This window comes from Glycine max, chromosome 5, assembly GCF_000004515.6.
Source record: "Glycine max cultivar Williams 82 chromosome 5, Glycine_max_v4.0, whole genome shotgun sequence".
NCBI classification, from domain to species: Eukaryota; Viridiplantae; Streptophyta; class Magnoliopsida; order Fabales; family Fabaceae; genus Glycine; species Glycine max.
Window position 1 is genome coordinate 27747811 of NC_038241.2, and position 10629 is coordinate 27758439.

A 10629-nucleotide genomic window follows, 5' to 3' on the forward strand; every position below is an offset into this window, starting at 1 on the left:
GATCACGTGTAATAGTACTGGAAGTGCATATTTTGACTGGAAAGAGAAGAAAATAAAAAAACTATCTATAAGCTAGGAAAAATAAAAATTAAAAGTTCTCTCTTTCTCTCCCATCTAAGATAGAAAAACGAAAAAAAATAGTAGCCTGTGAAACTTATCTCCATTATAGACTACAAGACCAGATAGGACACAATGGTAAGAAAAATCGTCGTTCTTCTCTCCCTCAATCCTAAGCTTTCATTTCTCTTTTCATCATCTCTCTTGGTCGGTGTTGTATTTTGGGTTTCTGTTAGGGTTTCATGGTTTAAATCTATGTAAATGAGTAATTTTAATGGGTTTTTGTTTGGGTTTTGTTTCACTGCTGCTTTTTGAGTTTAGGGTCTCTACAACGTTCGCTATTGCTCTTTGAGTTTAGGATTTTCATTTCATTCTTTACAACATCGACATTGAAGAGTCCAATAGAAACGGTATTATTTTGCTACCCATTTTTTTTCCTTAAGCATTTTCTTGGTTTTGTTCTTTTTCAGTGAGAGCTTCTCCATCGAGAGAGATGCAAAGGTTTTCTCTACAACATTAACCCCAAAGAGTCCAGTATTGACCTAAGAAACAGTATTCTTCTGCTACCCAGATCTTTTTTTTTTCCTTAATCATTTGCTTGGTTTTGTTCTTTTTCAATGAAAGCGCTTCTCTCCATCGAGAGATACAAAGGTATTCTTTACACATCAACATCATAACGTCCAATACAAACGCTATTATCTTGCTTCCCACTTTTTTTTCTGAGACATAGGAGGGAGAGAAGAGAATATAGACAGGGAAAGTAAGATAGTTCTAAGTTGATAGCAAAACAACATAAAACTCAATATGAACTGGGATTAAGTATCGATTCATGGGTGACAGTGATGTTTTGCTTCTTCAAAAAACAATGTGTCTAAAACATTCAATATTTACCGTGAATGGATTAATGAAGCCAATTATGTGTTCAATTTTTTGAAGGATATTTTTTCTGAATCCACTTGGCTGTAGAGAATTGGTTTCTCTCTTCCTATTTTTATCATTCTTCCATTTTTGAATGAGTCAACCCATGTGTACCTCCTTGGTAAGTTAGCTAAGACAAAATGAGCTGAGAAATAGGATATTGTTGAAAACTTGATTACCCTTCCTCTATTGTCATGTTATTGTTAAGTGTTTATTTTTTTGCTCTTGACTTTGTTCCAGTGCCTATTGTTTAATCTTTTTGACCCTTTTGGCTAACAACATAATTGTGCTTGCTGTTGTGATGTTATGATTCAGATTTGTTTTTTATTTTTCAATTTTTTCAACCATTTTAAAAAAATGCATTATTATCCATATTTCTTCCAATTTACTTCTCCTATTCTAAATCTTTTGTAATAATTGGTGATCTAATTTTTGTTACATTTTTAAATAGAAAGATGGCTTGCATTACAAACAAGATAAAAGATATAAATGGATCTAAAGAAACCCTGAAACTTGCTATTAGAATAACTGATCTTTAGTTTGTTGGAACACGGGACAAGTCCGAGCAAGCAGAGATGGTTATAGTAGATTCCAATGTATCATAATTATTTTACATTTTTTTAGTTTTGTCCTTTAGTATATTATTTTTTTCACTAACCATTTGTTACATGCTTTGCCATAAGCAGGGTGACCAAATTCATGCAGTTTGTAAGCGAGACCAACTCAAGTCTTGGAAGCCAATTTTGAAAGAGAATTGTACTTATATGATGCACAATTTTAAAGTGGTCAAGAATGACGGTCAATATAGAATTTGTGCACACCCGCATAAATTGATCTTTATTGGAGTGACTGTTATTATATAAACTAATTTGGTTAATGTGCCTTTAAAAACACATAGTTTTATGAAATTTGCCAATGTCATTAGCAGTAACTTTGAGCGCGATTTGTTAGTTGGTGAGTGCAGCTATTCTTTAGGCCCTCATCTTTAAATCTTTCTTGCAAACATAAAAGTCATCTTTTTATAACATGTTTTTATTTTTTATGGTTGATTAGACATTATTGGTGTAGTTGATGAGGTGGTCTTCCAACAGATTTCATCGGAGAATACGAGGATTGTTTTTAAACTAAAGGACTTGAGGTTGTATCATTTAGTTTATTCCTACATTTGAAATTGTGGTTTTTATATGCTACACTCCACTGACAATGTATGTATGTTTTCAAACTACATAATATATGGTTGAGTGATATATTTTTATGAGTAATTTAAATTTACGTTCATCTTGGATTATCTAATTTTTCTCTTAATGTCATTTGTTTATAATAGTGAACAATTGGTGTCTAGGAAGATTATTGCTTGCAATTCTTAGAGTATTTAAATGAGTGTAATAGTGAAGGACCAATAATTATTCTGCTGACCCATGCTAGAATTTAAGAATCACAAGGTATTGTGTTATGTGCAATTATTACATTATTCTATTGTTTAAATGTCATCTTATGTTCCTCTTTTTTTCATTTATAGGGTCATACCCAACAACAATAAGTAACTCATTAAAAGCCTCAAAATTACTTATAAACCAACCAATGCCCGAAATTGAAGAATTCAAACAAAGGTTTTTAGTTTTATGGTTGGGTTGGTTTGATTATGTTTGTTTTTGCCTTTAATATGAATTCTCATTTTGTAGACGTACCGAATTAAAAATCACGGTCCGCCCAGTTCTCACGTCTCGCAGTCAAGCAAGTTCACAACTTTCCGATTCTAGCCACATTTCAGCAAAGGATAGATTTTTTTTTTTTACAAAGCTGAGGCAAAGAGTCTTTCTGAGATAAACAAAATCTTGCATTATTTTGTAAAAAAAAAAAAAAGATCTTACTTATCAATCCAATTACTCTTTTCTTCTGTCCAGGGAATCGTTTGTGTAACCGTGGGTACCATTGGTAGAATTGTTATGGAAAATCATTCATGGTGTTATGCAGCTTGCATCCAGTGTAACAAGAAAACTAATATAGACAATACTCCCTTCACATGTGCATGCGGCAAATATAATCAACAAGCTATGTTGAGGTGATTGATAGGTTTTTTTTTTTTACTTTACATTGCTTTTATGTGCATGTTAATTTTTATCTATTCTTTCTGTTGTTAGGTATAGGCTTGAGGTCATGGTTTACCACAAGGAAGAATGCACAAAATTTTTGCTCTCAAACCGTGAATGCACAGACCTAATTGGTCAGTCAGTTGATGAAGTTAATAGGTTAAAGATAGCAGGAATACATATGGAAGCTACAGGCTGAATTTTAATTTTTTCGATTTTTTTTCATGATGGATAAATTTAACTATTAACCTATCTTATACACTTGCATTTACCTTGTGTTTGGATCAAGAATTTCAAAATTTCAAGGAATTTGAATTGCTTTGATTTTCATTTCCTTCATTTTTCAAATGCTTTGTTTGGATAAATCAATTCAAATTTCTTCCATTTTAAATTCTTTGTTTAGATAGGACAATTCAATTTTCTCCATATGCAAAATTTTAATTTTATATTTTAAATAGATGAAATTTTAATATTAAACTTTATAGAAAATAAACACAATCTAATTTTGAAATATTAATAAAAAAATATTTTCAATTTTTAATAATTTTAACTAGGGTTGTTTTGTCTAAGCACAACTAGTGATGTTTTCAAACCGACATCAACCAAGGCTATTTTTCAGTTGACATCAAATAAGATTTTTTTTGTCAAAGTATGCCGAGAATATTTGTCAACTAACGTCAGCCGGGACTATTTTTTTGCTAACGTTAGTTGAGTCTATTTTTCAGTCGATGTTGGCTAGATTTTTTTACCAACGTTGGCTAGGGTTTGTTTGGTCGACATCGGCTAGGGTCTTTTTGAACGACATTGACCAAGGCTATTTTTAGCCAACATCAGCCTAAAAAATCCTAGCAGGCGTTGACAAAAAAATCTACCCACTATCGGCTAAAAAATAGCTTGGTTGATGCCAACCAATAGAACCTACCCGATGTCGGTTGAAAAACATCATTGATCAACGTTAGCCGAAAAATCCCTGGTCAAAGTTCGCTAAAAAATAGCCCTGACCAATGTCAGACAAAAAACCCTACCCAACATCGGCTATAAAATAGCCTTGGCTAATGTTGGCTAAAAAATAGCTCTGATCGATGTCGACAAAAAAAAACTCAAGTGGATGTCGACTGTAAGAACCTAGTCGATGTCGACTAAAAATAGTCATGTCCGATGTCGGTCAAAAATACCTAGCTGGTGTTAACAGAAAAAACCCTAGCCAACATCAACCAAAAAACCTAGTTAATGTGGTTAAGAAATAGCTCTGGCTTATGTCAACCAAAAAACCCTAGTCAATGTTAACAAAAAAAGCCTAATCGACGTTGACTAAGAAAATCTAGTTGACATCAGCCAAAACACCCTAGCTAACATCGGCAAAAAAATAACCCTAGCCGATATTGGCTAAAAAATAGCTTTGGGTAATGTTGGCTGGAAAAACTTAGCTGACATCGACTGAAAAACCCTAACAGGTGTCTACTCAAAAGTTAGTCATGACTGATGTCAGTAGAAAAAATCTAGCCAACGTCGGCTAAAAAAAAATCATTGGTCAACTTCAATTAAAAAAACCTGGATGACAATGACCAAAAAAATCTTTGGCCGACGTTAGCAAAAATTTCCCATGACTGACGTCAGTGAGAAAATAACCCTAATCAACATCATCTAAAAAAATCTTAGTCGATATCGACAAAAAATAGTTTTTGTTGACATTATACAAAAAAATTCTGACAGAAAAAACCTCGCCCAACGTCAGTGAAAAACAACTTATGTTGATATCGGCCATAAAAACTTTGATCATCCGTAGTTGTGAGTGTTGAGCGAGAAAGAGTCACAAGCAAGAACGTGAGTTAGAGTGAGCATTTCCGAAAAAAGAATCTCAAATTCTATATTTTTTGAGAGAATTTGAAATCTCACTGTTTTAGTCAATCAAAATGATTCATAAAAATATTAAAAATTAAATCTTCTTTCAAATACTCTATCCAAACAAGCTATTTTATCATGAATCATTTTAAATTCCTTGAAAAAATAAATTCTCTTGTTAAATTGCTCCACCCAAACACACCATTAAAGTCAAGGTCCAACCAAAGTTGAGGAATTTTGTTGTTTTAAGATACTTATTTGACTTAGATTTGATAAACACCATAGTAGACTTACTACGAGATGCTCAGGTACTATTTTGTGGAAATTTTTAATGTGTAAATTCAAGCTATAATTTATAACATGCTTAATTGATATTTTAATACTCATTGCCATACATAAATATTATAGTTATATTCATTTAATCTTTTTTGTTCCAACTATGTTTCTGTATATGATGTAGGCACCTTGCAAGGTTCATTTTCCATTCTCTGGTACTACTAATGATCCTCTCGAGTATGAGACTGAAAGTACAAAATTTAATCTTTCAGTTTTGCATTCATAATTGTGGAAACTATCACATTCTTAAACTGCATTAATGTTAACTTTTAATAAAACAAAAAATTACTTCATCTTTTACACAACAATCAGTATCTACAACAACATATCATGATCCACTTCTCGGAGTTCACAGATTTCACCTGCTCAACTTTCATCTAACAAATTAGCAAAGCATGTTAAAATTGAGTAGATGTGGTTACTTGCAAAATATATAAACACTCCCTAAGAAGCCTATTTTTGTGTAGGATGCCTAACTATGGTTCATGAAAAATTATTGTATTTTATCTAATGAATGTAGGATATATGAATTATTACATATTCTAAATATGAATTACTACATGACTGTTATGCATTTTAAATTGTACTTGCACCTTAATTAATTGCTATCAGGAAAATATATTTTACACTTTTAACCATGATATTTTGCAAATTAAATCATATTTGTGGGTCCTATTTTTCTCATGACAAGGCTCTGTTGGATTAGCTGTAATGTTATTTACAGAGGTTAATAGAGATGCATTGATAGTGTGTGAACCTTTATATTATATTATCAATTAGTAAAAAGATTGTTACTTCACTTTGTGCATGCATAAACTATAATCAACAAGTTGTGTTGAAGTGATTGATAGACTTTTTTTACTTATTGCTTCTATGTGCATCTTAATTTTTATCTATTCCTTCTGTCGTCAAGTATAGACTTGAGGTCATGGTTTTAAAAAGTATTGTTAACATAATTTGTGACATAATTATTATAAAATAAATCAAGTTATCGTATATAATTTATGACTTCTCAATACGGTGATTTATAACTTGATGACTTCAATCGTATGGGCAAAAAACTGGATGCATCTTTGCATGTATTATTTGCTTATTTATATATTAAATTTTTACAATAAAATGATGAATTATACAAAGTATAAAATTGTAAAATAAAAAACATAAAAAAATATATACTGGCATAAGCAACGTAATAAAAATTAAGGACAAAAAAAGCAGTGAATAAAAAAATAGATACAATAAAGTTATCTTTATTATTTTATAAAAATTTAGATAGAATAATTTTATCTTTACTATTTTATTTTAAAATTATTTTTGTTATAACAAATTGAATATTAACACAAAAGATTTTAGCAAAGATGGTAAATAATATATTGATAAAGTGTACACAGTTTCATTCTCTCAATCCAATGCCATCGATTAAAATTTAGTGCGTATTTGTAAGTTTATTTTAGGATATTTTAGTATTACAAACCTAATTTTTTATAATAAAAAAATTAAAATGAATTTATTTATGTTTGAAAGTTTATTGTTAAAAATAAAAAAATAAAAACATGTTTGTAGCTGGCACACTACTTCTTCCATCCGCATAACCTTTCATTTCAAAGTCAACAAAGACATGCTTTATGGGATTGATTGTTAACAATAACCCTTATATTATTTATGTTTTTCTCCTGATAAAAAAAGTAGGACGAGAAGAACACAATAAGAAACAAAAAAAACATTAAAATTTTTTATCTTATTTATATTTACATAGATTTATAGATATATTATATGATTCACATTTTATAAAGTTTAGCCATCTTTTCATACTTTTATCATGCTTATAGAGTCTTGTGTTAGTGTGCAGTGCATTTAATTCCTTTCCATTCTCCTTAGCGTCATATGATTGGTCCTTTCCCTTACCTTCCTTTTGTCTCATCCTTTTATAATCTTCATCTCCCAGTTCCTTGCAACAATCACCATCTTTCCACCTTTAAACACAAATCTCCAACAAGAACACACATTATCAATTTAATGGATGATCATGAATATACAAATAAGTAAAATGCAACAAATGACAGGATGAAAAGAAAACGTATCATGGAGCAAAAATGAGATACTCAATTTCACTTCCCAGTCCAGTCAAGTATACACCCTGCTCCACAAAACCAAGTAGCATCACAAAGCAAAATTAACTTACCTTATCTGCAGAAAAAAGACTCAAATGCAAACCCGAGCTCAACTAAGCTTGATATTAAAAGAAGCACAAATGCACATCATTTGGATCCACCCACACAAAACTAAAGTAAGAAATACTTTTGAAAAGTGTTAAAAGATGAGTTTGCCTTAGCTAATTACTATCTTTTAAATATTTTAGACTTAGGAAAAAATGTTGTACTATGAATTTATTTGTAGAAGGTAAATAAAATAGCACCGTAATTTTGGGACACAAAACAAAACTCAACTGGAGCTTCCTTGCAATTCAAAACACACATTAGCAACATCTGCACGGTATTTTCCAAACCGTATTATTTGAAGTAAAACATAAAAAATAGCTATAGCTAACAAAATATGATGACCCACTCTATTTCAGTTATGCTTATATATTGCATTTAACTTTAATTTATTCCTATTCCTAAGGTATTGATACTGATTCATCGGAAGATAGCAATTTTGATTCATCAGAAGGTACCAATTGAAAACTTGTGAAATCCAATTTCTTTCGCTATATATTCATGCAATAGTTGTATCTAACTAAAGTTTTTACAAAATCAAATTCTATAGCTTTTATTAGGCACAAACATTGTCAGATAGAAATTAATGTCCCTCCCATTAACAGAGAAGGTAACAATTCAAAATGAAAACATTTGTTCTCAAGTTTAGTTAGAATTAAGGACTAAATCATAAAATAACAATTTCAGGATACTTGGAACTTGGTGATCAGGTGATCCAGTATAGACATTGTAATGCAAACATGTGGTATGAAGAAAAAATATCTAAGCATAAGGATATGACAAACACAAAGTTTATTTATTAAATTATAGTTGGAGAGGGGAAAATTATCAAAGTTTATAAGTCATTTTCATTCATTTTGACAGAATATATAAATATATAAAATAGTATTGTTTGCTCATACTTCCTACTACTATTACAGGACCTTCTAATATCACAAGATGACAACCTTATCCAAACTCAAAGATGAAATATAATAATATACACAATAATTTTAGTGGTATAAGAAATTTTATGTAATTGATACAACAATTTTAGTAGTTTATAAGTTATTTTCATTCATTTTAAAAGAATATATATATATATATATATATATATATATATATATATATATATATATATATATATATATATATTAAAAATATAATTTGTTGAGATCTTCTAATTCCACCCGCCCTTCTAATACCTTAGGATGACCTCCCTATCTAAACCCAGAAAGCAACTATAATAATAGATACAATAGTTTTTAGTAGTATAAGAAATTTTATATAATAGATATAACAATTTTAGTAGTATAAGAAAGTTTATTCAAAAGTTTGATTTCTTATCAAAGATTTTGTATTATTAATCAATTATAAATATTTTCCAATATAAGTTATAAATAATTATACTAAAAAAATAAATTTATCATATATGACAATTTTGTGATTAAATAACAACATAATTTGTGCAAATATTATTCATTTATTAAATTATAGTAAGAGAGGGTTAAATTAACAAAGTTTATAAGTCAGTTTCATTCATTTTAGAAGAGTATATAAATATAGTTTGCTAAGACCTTCTAATACCATGTGACCTTCTAATATCATAGGGTAGTCTTCTTATACAAACTCAGAGACGAAATATAATAATAGCTATAACAGTTTTAGTAATATAATAAATTTTATGAGAGTTAATTCAAAAGTTTGATTTTTGTTAAAGTTTTTGTATCATTAATCAATCATAATTTTTTTTCAGTATAACTTATAAAACAATTGTTATAAAAAATAATAAATTTATTATGATAATTTTGTGATTAAATAACAATATAATTTGTGCACACCTTGTTCATTAATTAAATTATAGTTGAATAAGGTAAAATTATCAAAGTTTATAAGCTATTTTCATTTATTTTTTTAATAAATAAATTGTTGGTCCAATTATATGGCTTCAGCTATCCTATATTGTTGACAAGTTGCTTAAATAAGGGTAAAATGAGAATTTTGAAAACTAAGAAGAGAAAGAAAAAAGCACAAAAGACGCATTTTTATTCATAAAAAAAGTAGTTTAAAAAAATACAAATAATTTTTTATACTAAACAAAAAAAATAGCGGAGCGAAACGGAGCAACCCGTGTGTATGCACGGGTAAATGACTAGTTATTATATTACGCGACAACGTCACAACTAGATGCCAATACTCATGCACTCATGCCCATCCACCACCAATCATGCTTTCTTTCCTTCTTTCTTTTTTCAAAGGTTCTTGGGAGCAATTCACTTAAAAAACTTGATTGCAATTTTTTTAAAAAAAAAATACATATTTCATTTTTATTAAAAAAATAATTATTTTTATTAAATTGTCTTATCTTTAATTAAAAAATAAATATTTTTTGAAAATAATTTTTTTTTTATTAAAGTTTGATATTAGACATAAAAAAATATCTCCAACCTTATTAAACGAATGATATTTTGAAGAAAATCTTATTAAATATGACATAAATAATTCAAATTTATTTATATTTGAAATAAAAAAGACTTATTTATATATTTGAGATTAGAGAGAATAATTTTTGTTAGACTTAATACTCAATTTGATTTTCGTTAGGCTTGACAGTACTATCAGAACTTCAAAAAAAAAAAATAGAATAACATACTTTTCACTAAGTAAATAAATAAGCAAAAACGAAATTAATAACTTCAAAAAAATAAAGGGTTTTAGAAGTAATTAAATAGAATTTGAAAGAAAATGCAGAAAATTTGAGAGTTTGGGTTTTGAGAAAACAAGGGCAAGAGATTGGAAAATTTTAAAATGCAATAAAAGTAAATGAAATTTGAACGATAATGTGAGGATTTTTTTTAGACAATAATGTGAAAAAAAAAATGCGATAATGTGAGCAGTTAAACAATTTGAATTTTGAAAAAAAAAGGGAGATAAAGAAATTAAGATCATTATACATGTGATTGACATCAAATTGGAGCTTAGGCATGATATTTATGCTCGATGTCATTTGGAATGTTATGTTGGTGGTTGACACCACGATGGAGATGAGGTGGGATATTAAAGCTCGGTATCTTTAGTACTATTAAGCCCATGTTCAATACTATTTTGGAGATGAGACGTGATGATTTTAGTAAAATCGTGCAATTTCTCTAACTTTTAAGTATTTGAATGAAATTGATGATTGATGAACA